The following is a 14,222-nucleotide window of genomic DNA, read 5'->3' as shown; positions in this document are numbered from 1 at the left end:
GCTGATTAATAATGAGAATTTCAGTGACTTAGCATCAAATCAAGTTGACACTCCTCTACAGTGATGTGGCACTATAGCAGTTTATTTCACTGGAGGTAGTAATAAAGGCTATACAACCAAAAAAAAAGGTGTACGACAAAGCATCAACTATTTTTCATCTAGAGCCTAAATGATTTCTAATAAAGCAATGTAAACTTCATCTGTGTTCTCCTTATTTACTCAGGAGAGTATGAGTAGCAATTACTTAAAATTTTGAGGATTGTTAAAGAGAGAAGATTATCTCAGAATTTGCAGATGCCCATAAAGAATCTCAGGTTAAAAAAACGGTAAAGAGGGACTTCCCTGGTGGTCCAGTGGGTAAGACTCCGTGCTCCCAGTGCAGGGGGCCCGGGGTTCGATCCCTGGTCAGGGAACTAGATCCCATATGCTGCAACTAAGACCCAGAGCAGCCAAAATAAATAAATATTTTTTTTTAAAGGTAAAGAATATGTAAGGGATTTTAACATCTTATGAATGAATCTCACTTAAAGGTAATTTTTTCATATGAAATTTTTACCTAGACTGATCTATTATCTCTACGGAAATTGCTCAACAAGCATATGAAAAATGACCATTGCTGTGAAATGAAACATTCCTACTTGATAAAAAGTAAAACAATAGTATTATGTGCATTCACCATAGGAAATTCTAAATAATTAAAACACAGAGAGATACAAACAATAGACACATCTTTCAGGAAACCTGTCACACAAAGTAAATTACGCCTCATATAAAAAGTGCTGAACTATCTTTCGCTTAATTCTTCCCACTTACACATAATTTTAAAAATGTATTTCTCACTGGGATATATAAACCCTAGAAGGCTAGGTACAACTTGCTGCAGTTGACAATTTTCAGGTGCTACTCTTTGTCCAGAACCATCCCCTTTTCTCAGACCTGTAAATATGTTTCCTTTACTTATTTACATATGTGTATCTTTGCAGTTTATATACTTAAAATCTCTCAATAGTAGTCTAAAAAAATCTTGTTTAAAATCATGTACAGATACCATGGTACAATCAGATATGCAAATTAGGAGTGCCCACCCTCTTCAGCATGATGTGTGCTGGGGCCACGAGACCCTAGGAGAGAGCAAAAGCTGAACCTGGGAAAGGTAATTCTAGAAACTGGCCACAGCGTAGATACCTGCCTCTAAGGCATCTGCCAAAGGTCTCTGCTTCTTGTTATCCATGTGTTTGTGGAATCCCCTTCTTTTAAATGTGAGCTGGACCTAGTTAGTGCTAACGAAGAGAACATGGCAAAAGTGAAAGGGTGTCACTTCTGAAATTAGGGTCTGAAAAGACTGTAATTTTAATCACTCTCTCTCAGCCCTCACTCTGGGAGAAACAAGCTGCCATGTTTTGAGCTGCCTTTGAAGGGTCCACATGGCAAGGCACTGATACCCTCACCAACAGCCAGCAAGGACCTGGACCTACTAACAATTGTGTGAGTGAGCTTAGATATAGATCCTTCCCTGTTGAAACCTCAGGAGATTGAAGCTGTCACCAACACCTTGCGTGCAGCTTTGTCAGGGGCTTCTAGCCAGAGGCATCCAGCTAAAGGACACCCAGATTTCTGACCATCAGAGCTTATGGTATCATTAACGTTTGTTGCTTTAAACAGTTTTAGAATGAGATTATTTAGGGGTTGCATTAGTAATGGCAAGGCATATATTTTGACCATGGAAGTTCGTGGCTGGGATATGGTAAAAGACAAGATAATTAAAGGAGAGGACACCAAGAAACTGAGAGACCAGGACAGAACAGGGGAATATTAAGATCAATAAGACATAACAGAAATAGAATTAGATATACAAAGAGTGAGTTAAGAATCATAATCTTCAAGAGATTGGAGAGTGCCCCAGGTGTTGGCAGATAACTGCAGTAATAATGGGTAGAGAGTGATTTGATCTGATGATGCAAGAATAAACACTACATTTTCCAGGAATCTGGATGATATTCATCACCCAAAAAATGTGATGAAAAATTTTACTGAATATATTAACAATTATTCAAAAATATCACTGGATCATTTAGAACAAACATATTAAGGAGTTGTAAATCTATCCCATTCCCTCCAGTTAGCACTTCATACCTCCCCCTTTAGAAGACTTACCACACAGCTGGGTGGTTATTGTGTTGTTTATGCCCTCTCACTAGACTCTAAATATTAATATTGCAAAGGCCATGTGTGTTACATTCCAGCTGCATTCCATACTAGCCAGTGCTTGTGAAGCACTCACATTTGGTGCTTCATAAATGTTGTTGAATAAGGAAAAAGAAAGCTCGTTTTGTTGTGTAAACCATTTTAAAGGCATACACCATGAGAGCTACGTCAGGTACTATTCTAAGACTGCTAAACATAATAACTCATTTTATCCTCACAATCCCACTTTCAGATTAGTATCAGTATTATTCCCATTATTCTATGCTACATAATTCAAAAAGATATATGCATCCCAATGTTCATAGCAGCACTATTTACAATAGCCAAGACATGAAAACAACATAAGTGTCCATCGACAGATGAATGGATAAAGAAGATGTGGTACATATATACAATGGAATACTACTCAGCCATGAAAAAGAAAAAATGCATTTGCAGTAACATGGGTGGATCTAGAAATTACCATACTAAGTGAAGTAAGTCAGACCTAGAAAGATAAATACCATATGATATCACTTATGTGGAATCTAAAAAAAATGATGCAGATGAACTTATTTACAAAACAGAAATAGACTCACAGACATAGAAACCAAGCTTATGGTTACTAAAGGGGATAGCGGGGAGGGGGGAGATAAATTAGGAATTTGGGATAAAAAGAGACACACTACTATATATAAAACAGATAACCAACAAGTTCCTACTGTATAGCACAGGGAACTAGACTCAATCTTATAATAACCTAAAATGGAAGAGGATATAAAAAAGAACACACACACACACATATATATAACTAAATCACTTTGCTGTACACCTGAAACTAACACAACATTGTTAATCAACTATATTTCAATAATTTTTTTTTTTTTTAAAAAGAAAGAATGAGGTGGAAATGCCTGTCCAACATTACAAAGTAAGGAACTGGGAGAACCAGGATTCAAATCCAGGCAGACTGTACTCATTTTACATAACCATTTACTAAGGTAAAAACACATGACAGTGAAAAACCTTCTTGGACATGGTCCCACACATAATTTTAAGTCCATTAGAAAACAAAGATGTTTTTAATAGAAAGAGAAAAGAGACAGTAGAAACATTTCATTGATTTCAGTGTTTTAACTTCCAATGATAAGGATTTACGTAGTGATGCATGAAGAGGTGAAACAATGAATAAAAATATCAACAATTCAGGCATCACCAGGCACTGAAAAGTGAGTCAGCAAGTTTTAAGCAACCTCTGACAATCTTTCTAAAACTGATCATTTAAACTAGATGGGGAACATAAGCGAACTGGACATGACAAATGATACTTGACTATCCTTGAACAGAATTCTGAGTTAGATGAGGTTAAGATGAAATAAAACTGGTTCCATTTATTATCAAATAAAAGACTATCAACCTAAATTATTATTTATATTAGATTATTTCAGCAAAATGAATTAAGTTTTTTAATATTTTAAAATGCAACATTTTATTCATCCTTTAAAAATGCCAGATATGACTTTGAATAGAAAATCTGCAACTCATCTGAAAGAAGTAATATAAATTCAAGTTCTTTTTATATCCTGTAAATAGCATGTAATTGTCTTTTTCTCCCATTCTCACTTTATCAACCAAGCTTTCATGGAGACTTACAATTATTTAATGATATGAAAATGGGATGGGTTTGATTATACAAACTTCTCTCCCTCTTCTTCTGGGATTCCAAGAGGAATATGAGAAAAAAAGTTATTAGTGAGGGTGGCGTCTTTAAGATGTCTGATAAAATTGCACCATAGCCTACTATTCTACAAGATCTTCATTTAAGATATTATTAGAGGAAAATTGTATAAGAGAGAGTTGTTCGAAAACACTTAACATTGCTGGTGAACATACACAAGGAAGAAGGTGAAAAATGTAAACTGATCTTCAGGATCCCGAGTGCTTTGCATGAAAAATATCCGGTTATGCCATTATTAAGGTGCTTACTACACAGCACTAAAATGAGTAATTTTTTCATTTAAATGTATGGGTAAAGAACTGAGCTACCAGCAGTAAATTATAGAAGTAAAGTAGTATGCTTCTGGAGCATTATTAGAATTCTAGATTATTTGGGGAAAGTGCAACCAATGCCTTACTCAAAGAGTGCATCAATAATAGAGCAAATACATTGTTAATCGGCTATACTCAAATATAAAATAAAAAGTTAAAAAAATAGAGCAAATATTAAAAAGTGGTGATGAAAGAAGAATTTTTACAATACAGTTCTAAAATAAGAAATAACTATACTATTATGTGTGGCAGCTGAAAAATATTTTAATAATGATCTTAATAAAGATGGCATATTTCAATTCAGGTACACACTATTTAAGCCTTGACATTGATAACATTTTCTGTTTCGAATGTGTGCTTAAAAAGTTGTGTTATGATACCCCATTGTGTTTTGATTTGCATTTCTCTTATGATTAGTGACATTGAGCATCCTTTCATGTGTTGGTTGGCAATCTGTATATCTTCTTTGGAGAAATAGGGTGGGAGGGAGATGCAAGAGGGAGGGGATATGGGGATATATGTATACATATATCTGACTCAATTTGTTATACAGCAGAAACTAACACAACATTGTAAAGCAATTATATTCCAATAAAGATGTTAAAAAAAAAAAAAGGAAAAAAAGGTTGTGTTTACCCAACTGGCAACTTGGAATACTTTGGTGTATTCCACAGCAGCCTAGCATAACATATAAGCATTTCCCCTTGTTATTTTTGTCCAAAAGAGACAAAGATAAATAATATGATAATGTGGATGATAGAAGCAAGGTTTCTTGCACAAGTATGTGTGTGTGTGTATATGTGTGTATTCTACTCATATTGATGTTTATATATGCGGATATATACACATACTTGTTATAAAAGCTCTCATATATGCACATGGCTATAAATAAATGATTCAATTAGAAGTAGAAGCATTAGGTAAAAAGATGGAAAAATTGGAGGATAGATACAGGAAGTAAGAACAGGTTTGAAGATACATTACCAACACAAAAAGATGAGAAGTTATACAATTGTATCTAGTCTGAAAATGAGAGCATTATAGTACTAAAACAATAATGAAATTTTGGAATCATCTTGTCTAGTCATTCACAACTGCAAACAGATCTTAGTGAATTTTTTTTCTATGTACAACAGCTTAGCCCTACCCCAAACCTATCAAATCAGGATTCCCAGGGTGGGAGTGAGAGGGTTAAGATGTGCAGTTTTGATAAAGGATCTGATGGGAGGCAACTTCCTGATTAAATGCCTAGGAATTAGAATTTACTTTCTTAATTATTGCAAAAAAAAAGTTTATTTAATAAAAACAGAAAAAAAGCAAAACTATTTCATTGCTTGAAAGAATATTGTAATTTAAATGTTACTATTTTATTAGATCACCATAATGCTGCATATTAATAATATTCATATTCAATTGAGAAAACTCACAAGCAACTCAGAAAATGTCAAGGTAATATGTAACATCTCCATTGTTATAAAAAGTCTATTAAAAGGAATATAAGTGATGGATCAGAAGGGAAGTGTTGTATACTCAGTTTTCTTCATATAGCAGGACCTAAAAGCAGTCTCTTCTTTGGCTTAGTATTTATCATTACAATCCCAGGCTGGATGCAGAAGTTATTCTACAACTTTACCAATTTTTAAAACGTTGTGAACCTCTACTTTTCTCTAAAATTAAATTCTGGTATCCCTGGCAAGATAGCAATTATTCTGTTGCTCCTTTTTTGTCTTATTGCTGTTACCCCAGTGCATAGTGGTTAAGGCTAATGGCTCTGAGGTCTGGCAAATCAGACATCATCTGCCAATCCATCGACTCCATGAACACCTTGACCTTTGGCCGTGTTCTTCTAGATGGGAAAGTACCCATGCGCTCAGTACTCATTCCTCCACAAACATACTGAACGGACACTCACTCAAGGATTGCAGTCTAATCATACACCCAAATTTCACTATTTGTTTCCAAAATGAATCGTCAGCAAGAGACGTATTGTGAATGACACCTACTCTATCATGTATAGCTTTTAGAAGCCATGTAGCCCCATTTTGCACCCAACACTATAGACCTTAACAGCTGTCTTCTGGCCCACTACCTGACCCCAATCTTTGATGAAGACTCTAAAATACAAGTAAGGTGAAAGAAAAGACTGACAGTATCCTTTTATTTTTGGGTGAATACAAACTGGCCTAAAAATTGTGTTCATGAAGTACATTATTTTTATCACATCGTTTTCTCTATTTTATAACAGTGGAGGAATAATGGAAGTTTGTGAGAAAAAGGTATTCAGACATTTGTACTACCAAAGCTGACCATGTCTGTTTTTCAGGTTGGTGGGCTAGAAATACATTCCCCAAAATAAACTATAGCTCTCACACCTGGTGACTACTACATTCTATAAAGAAAAGGAAAAAGTATTGTTTGACAATCTAATTTTTGTAACATTATACTTTCCTATTAACTATGTAGTTGGACTCCATCAACACTAATCCCAGTAGTATTTCTTCAAGTCTACTCAAAATCCATTATACCTGGGTTCCCTGGTGGTGCAGTGGATAAGAATCTGCCTGCCAATGCAGGGGACGCAGGTTCGATCCAGGAAGGTCCCACATGCCATAGAGCAACTAAGCCTGTGTGCCACAACTACTGAGGCTGCGTTCTAGAGCCGGTGAGCCACAACTACTGAGTGCATGTGCCACAACTACTGAAGCCCGTGCACCTAGAGCCCATGCTCCTCAACAAGAGAAGCCACTGCAATGAGAAGCCTGCGCACCGCAATGAAGAGTAGCCCTCTGCTTGCTGCAACTAGAGAAAGTCCGTGTGCAGCAACAAAGACCCAACACAGCCCAAAACAAAAAAATCCATTATACTCTTTTCCTTTAACATGAAAAGAGCCCTTAGTTGAGTCACAAGCTCTTTTTCGTCAAATGCCAAGAACAAAATCACATTCTGCACACTACCAATTGTGGTCAACTTAAATGTGAAATATCTAACTAGGATACACGTGATAGTTACATAAATATATGCTCTCTTATTAACCAGAACATTCTACCTTCTCTCTGAACAAAATGCTTGTCATTTTATTTATTGGCAACTATATTTACAATCTTCTTGAAAATAGTATAATTTGTGACTGTGTTTATACAGAGTGAATCTTTGAAAGGCAGCTTAGGTCTAAAACAGGAAAGCAATATTTTGTACTTGTACTAGATGACAAGTTAATGGGTTTACCAGAAAACTCACTGTGCTTGCTATTATGCAAAGTTTTAATAACTCATAAGGTGGTTTTTTAAAACAATATTTTGTACAGGGCTTAGAACAAGTAGACTGCAAGCTAACATAACCTAACAGTCAAAAATGTATTATTTTATTAACTACCTGACTTTTTCCTTTTTGGCTGTTTGTGCAAAAATAACACCAAAAGTTTCACACTGCATTTGAATCCCCTGGCAAAAAGACTCACATCTTTACATGCGAAGGACTCTGTTCATTATTTTCACTATAACTGTTATTCTGAGTTGTAGTATTTGTTTTTCCAGAGTTGTGGTATTTACAATACCACTGTCATCAGTTCTTTTATGGTTCAATGATTCCTTCCGAGAAATTTTGACATTTTTGTGCAATGTCACGGCTGTGGTATTAGTACAATAGTACAACAAAACAACAAAGGTACAGTAATTAAAACAGTATGGAATGGGCAAAGAATCCAGCATATAGACCAATGGAACAGAATAGAGTGCCCAGAAAACAATCCATACATATATGGTGAACTCATCTTTGACAATGGTGCCAAGAATACACAAAGGACAGTCTTTTCAACAAACAATGCTGGGAAAACTGGATATCTACACTCAGAAGTATGCAAGTGGACCCTTTTCTTATATCAGACACAAAAATCAACTCAGAATGGATTAAAGATTTATATATAAGACCTGAAGCTATAAAAATCTTCAAAGAAAACAGAGAGGAAAAGCTTCATGACACTAAATGTGGCAGTAATTTTTCTGGATATGATACCAAAAGCACAAGCAACAAAAGCAAAAGAATAGACAAGTGGGACTCCTACAAACTAAAATGTTTCTGCACAGCACAAAAAAAAAATTGGTCAACAGAATAAAAGGGCAATCTACAGTACAGGAGAAAATATTTGCAAATAATACATTTTATAACAGATTACTATCCAAAATACATAAGGAACTCCTACAATTCAACAGAAAAAAAAGAAATCAAATAGCCTCATTTAAAAATGGGTAAAAAACTTGAATAGCAATTTCTCCAAAGACATAAAACTGGCCAACACATATATGAAAAGATGATCAAGATCACTAATCATCAAGGAAATGCAAATCAAAACCACAAGATAGGGCTTCCCTGGTGGCGCAGTGGTTGAGAGTCCGCCTTCTGATGCAGGGGACACGAGTTCGTGCCCCGGTCCGGGAAGATCCCACATGCCGCGGAGCGGCTGGGCCCGTGAGCCATGGCCGCTGAGCCTGTGCGTCCGGAGCCTGTGCTCCGCAACATGAGAGGCCACAACAGTGAGAGGCCCGCGTACCGCTAAAAAAAAAAAAAAAAAACCCACGAGATATTACCTCACATCTGTTAGGATGACTACTCCAAAAAAAAAAAAATAAGTAAAAAAGGGAATTCCCTGGTGGTCGAGTGGTTAGGACTCGGCGCTTTCACTGCCAGGGTCCAGGTTCAATCCCTGGTTGGGGAACTAAGATCCCGCAAGCCATGCGGTGCAGGAAAAAGAAAGAAAGAAAGGTAAGTGTTGGTGAGGATGTGGAGAAATTGGAACCCTTGTGCACTGTTGGTGGGAATGTAAACTGCTGCAGCCACTAAGGAAAACACTAGGGAGGTCCTCGAAAAATTAAAAATAGAGTGACCATATGACCCAGCAATCCCACTTCTGGGTATATACCTAAAAGAACTGAGATATATACACAGGATAACAGCAAACTAGAAGCATCAAAAATCTGATAAAGACTTAAAATAATTTGGCATTTTAAAATATTTTACTGAAATTTTTATCTTGAGGAAATCACAACTCAGACTTCCTTACACTTATTTTACAGTTAGTACTGGTTTTTGCATGAAATTAGATATAAGACTATCCTGTCTTCAAATGGACTTGGGGGCTCGGTCCAGCTCTACCCTCCTCAGTGTCATTACCACCCAGATACTCTCTAATGAGATTCTAAAGGAAGATACAAAGTCAATGAAATAGTAGATAAAATGACTTTTTCTATTTTTTTCCTAAGAAGTTGTTTGGTGCATTTTTTCGTTTAGAGTCATTACCTTCACTCAATTTTGGTATTTCAGTAATCAAAAGGAAAGCCCTGGAAACTGGCCTCTCTTTATTACCAGAAAGAGAAATGTGTATTGTGAATCTTTAGTAATGAGACTTAACAAAACCCAGTAAGTTTTGTATGCAAAACTGGATCATCACTGGGTCCTTCCCAAGGGTAACTTGGTATGCTATCCGTGAGACCATAATCAAAATACATTTGAAATTCCTCTTTTAATTTTCTAGTGGTTTCACTCATTCTGAAAGTAAATACAACACTGTAAAATAACCAAACCATTTGGAAACAAATCTCAAGAGTAAGCACGACATTCACCCTCCGGGATAAACATCAAAGTATGCTTACGATGTACTAAGAGTAATTTTCTTGTGTGGCACATGTTTTGGCTCAAAAGACAATTCTTAAACAGAAGTTAATATAGATAATAATGATGATGACAGAGAGAAGGAGAGGAAGGGAGGGAGGGAGCCAGTGGTTTGTCACCACCACCAACAACACTGAGGAAAGTATATCGCCTCCAAATATTAATTATTCTGGACATGTAAATACTAGCATGTTTACTTTTTATAAACTACTACTAATACTGTATAATCAGATTCTCTTCTGTTTTCCGGACTTAAGTACCTATGAGGTTCCACCGAATTAACACACACTCAAGGAGAGGGGAATCTGGTCCTTAGCAATTGAAGGTTTTTTATCTATAAACCCAAATGACCTGGCACCCACCTACAAAGATTTATTTCTAGCCTTGAGCCACAGACTTAATCATGATTCACAGTTTACTAAGAAATAAGGATACAATATCTTCTCATCTAATTAATGCTTACTTTCAGGACATTTTTATCAAAATATTATTTTTACTTGCAAAACAAAGACATAAACACAAAAAGAACGACCAATTTCTGTATCATTAGTCAAGTGATACCAGGTGCTACTGCTTAGTATCTCAAATAATTAAAGCAATAAGTATAATAACGGAAGAAGCAGCGAAGAGTAAAAACTTTACTCTCACCATTTTCTGCGAATCTCTTAAACAACTTAAGCAGTTGGGCTATGTATCCTGTGGCTTAGGGATTTAAAATAATATTAATTGACCTAGAAATGTATTTAAATGGTAAATTAGTGTGTCCTCCGGCAAAAGGCACACTGTGTAATTGCTACAAGTAAAATAAATAAGTATAAAGTAAAATGTGACATTAGAAAATAAAACACTAAGGAAAAATGAATTCTAATAACAAGTAATTTATTCTTCAACCCCAAGTGACTCCATTTAAAGCAGTTTATGGCCTAGAGAATTCAATCCATATATGGTAAAACATTAAACTCTGCGATGTGAGTGAAGCATTTTTAAATATAGACGGTAGCCATGCCAAAGCACAGGTCAGGAAGGATTTACGAATAGTCCCTGGTTCTGTACACAAGCCTACATAATAGCAAGTCAAAAAATTAACTTTTGAAATGTATGTATTTGAATTTTGTTATCTTCTCCTCTTTCAACCCCTACTCAAGATAGAGAGATCTGATGGGCAGCATTAGCTGAGATGAATCGTTCATTACTAAGCACCATCTTCCCAGATGTCTGTGTGGGCAGCTGCCGACATCACTCTTTCTGAGCACTTCTGAAGAGGATGTGTCCTGAGAGTCTACTTGGTATTCAGAACAGATCAGCCTTTGAAGAACTTTATGTACTCCCCGAAGGACATTTTTCATCTGCAATCCAAAGGACCTCAACTTTCTGACAGAATTTTATTTTTTCAGTCTACTGTGGACTGCTGTAATTACAAGTGCACAGAGCAGTAGAAAAAGTCGTGTTTTGCTTGTTTCCGCTATATTTATTTACTTCCATTTCAACTTTCTGCCTGACTAGGTATTTCTGTTTCATTTGGCCGACACTCTCTCTCTCATATTGTTTCTCTCTCTCCCTCCCTCTTTCTCTCCTTTGAGTCCCTCATCTCCTCCCATCTCTTTCTCTCTCTTCTCCTTTGTTGCCACAGAGTTTTTACACTTTGATTAATACAACTTACCTAAAAATCACCTTGCTGATAGCAAAGGGGCAAGACTATTACAGAAGTAGAGATGAATAAGGAACCTTCTATTTTCTCTCCTGGTTAAAAGAGCAACAGGAGACCAACTTCCTATCAACAAGCACCACAATTTCTTTACTTGGAAGAGAAGAATTAAGCACAATTATCTGTTCAGCTTTTAATGGATATGTGGGCGTCTCCGAAAGTACCAAGGGCAAGCGCTCACAAGCTCTAATCCGCTGCAATATTAAACAATCTTGCTGGGAGATGTGTTTTTCCTCCCAAGCCTCAACCAATACTGCAATTTATTTGTAAATAAAATGACCTTGCTATCAGACAGTCTTGTTCTTCACTGAGGGAGAGAATTAATCTGCCCTGAGCATCGGTGTGCATTGTAGCCGTAAGAACAGGGGAGAAGCCAGGAGCCACAATCACATCTCGGAAACTGAGATGCATCTCATGTCTTGTACAGGGAAGGAGGAAGAGATAAAGACAAGCGTGTCAAATAGGCTCATTAGTGACAGCAAAGCATGCAGGGTCCCTGACTAGGGCTGCACATGTGTACAATTCAAGTCTCTTAATGAGAATTTAATGTACTTTCTAATTTTGTCACATATTTGGTCACAGTTTATTCCCCTTAAAGAATATCCAGCATTATCATTTTCACGATATAAACTACAAAAAGAACACAAAGGATATGCTCTATGTTGAGCAGAAGGGCACAAGTCACAAACAGGGGGCATCTTACAAACAAAAGGCCAACCTGCCATGGTTGGGTAACAGCTGCCTGCTCACACTGTTCGCAATCTTTATATAGGTATAAGAAAAATGAACCTTTTCCAGTCCAGGAAATTCTGTGTTTCTTTCCAAGCCATGATGGTGACCAGCAGGCCCAAGAAGATAACGGAGATGTAATTATCTAAGTTATCTCACATACGTGTTTACTCAATATGACCATATTGATGACACTGGCTGGACTCAAGTCAGCAGGAGAAACAAGTAGTCAAGTAAACCTTAAGCTCCTCCCTTTTATTCATATTCCTCCACTTTTGAGGCATCATTCTTTTCTGAGATACAAAACTTCTCAAATTCCATCCCAGATCTCCCCCACACCCTCATGGATGTAAAATTAACAATCAGATTACTGAAGTCCTAACTTTACTACATTTTCCTTCATTTGAAGATGGTTTTATTAATTATATTACTATTATCATAAGGTAGGGTTTCTTTTGACAAGTAGCTAGTAAACTGTAGTGAGTCAAGCTTTAGGCAAAGACTTTTTTTTTTTTTTTTTAATCTTACATCCGGGTTCTTCTTTGCCTTCATTCTTTGCTCAGTGGAATGGGAATCATACTACTCTTCTCCCTGATTTCTCTTGCCTAATTTTCTCTATATCTTTTCACTTTCCACCTTTCTCTCCATAAGGTCTCACTCTAGTTCCTCAAGTCCTGGCTGACCTGCAGAGTTTTGTGACCTGCACAGTTTCTCTTCAATTTAATAACCGAATTCTTTGATGAGTTTTCTTCTCTCTATAAAACAGATGTTCCTCTCTGACCAGTATTTTGCAATTAAAATTCAGCAAAGTATTCCACAACCAAAACATTGTATAATTATAGTATTATTGCCTTGATAAAACTAAAATATTTTTTTAATATTTTAGGGTATTTAAGGATATCCTAAAGGATCTGCCTTGCAAAGGAAGAGAGTGGATTAGGACAGATAGATTGAGGAAAAGACATATTTGTTGAGGCCCTTTGTCCCCATTCCTCTAAAAATATGACCAGTGCCACACTCACCATCCCAGGAGCTGACAAATTCTTTTGCCCTAGAAATTTCAGCAACTCCCGCCCCTCTATCCCAGGAACAATTGCTAATCAGCTGAGATGCCCTTCACAATCTACAATTCACCTTTAACAGCAAAAATTCTTCATCAACAACAAAAAAAGAGAGAATAGTGTTATGCTTATGAATAAATAATTGCCTTTTGTAGAAAAGTGACTTCTATATACTAAGCAGAATAATGAGACCAAAAATTACAGTGGTTAAGATCAGAGACTTAAGTGTAAGAAGACTTTGGATTTAATTACACCTCTAATATTTACTCAGCAGAAAACCTTAGGCACATTCCTTAATCTGTCTCGGTGTTGTCATCTGTAAAGTGAGGATGATAATCTACCTACCTCACAGGACTGTTTTGAAGGTAAATAACAAATAAAGCAGCTGGCACATCATCTTATTTCATCTACTTAATGTGCAAACAATTCTATTTTTAAACACAGATATGTAAAAACAATCTGAAAAAAAATAACATTAACGTAATAATTAGTTGAGAGTCAAAGAAAAATTCTCTAATGGACCTGAATTCCTGTCAGCGTTTGTTATGGCTAGTGTCATGCTAATTTCTGGGACTCCACAAGAAACTTTAAGCAGCACCTCGACTCTTACAGGGACCGTGGCCACTGTAGTACATGTGCACTGAGGCCCTGAATAGGGTACAATAAATTAATTAATTAGTACTCGTCAAGGTCAGAAGCAGTAAGGGAAGCATTTTTCAATTAAGTAAACTCTTCTGCAGATCCCAAAAGAAAGGAATCTACCCTACTGGTACACCTGGATCTTCAGAATTGTAATATGACCAATCAAAATAAGGTCACAGCAAAGACAC

This window comes from Monodon monoceros, unplaced genomic scaffold, assembly GCF_005190385.1.
Source record: "Monodon monoceros isolate NGI ecotype Baffin Bay Population unplaced genomic scaffold, NGI_Narwhal_1 Super_Scaffold_12, whole genome shotgun sequence".
In the NCBI taxonomy this organism is placed as follows: domain Eukaryota; kingdom Metazoa; phylum Chordata; class Mammalia; order Artiodactyla; family Monodontidae; genus Monodon; species Monodon monoceros.
Note: the sequence above shows the minus strand (reverse complement) of the source record.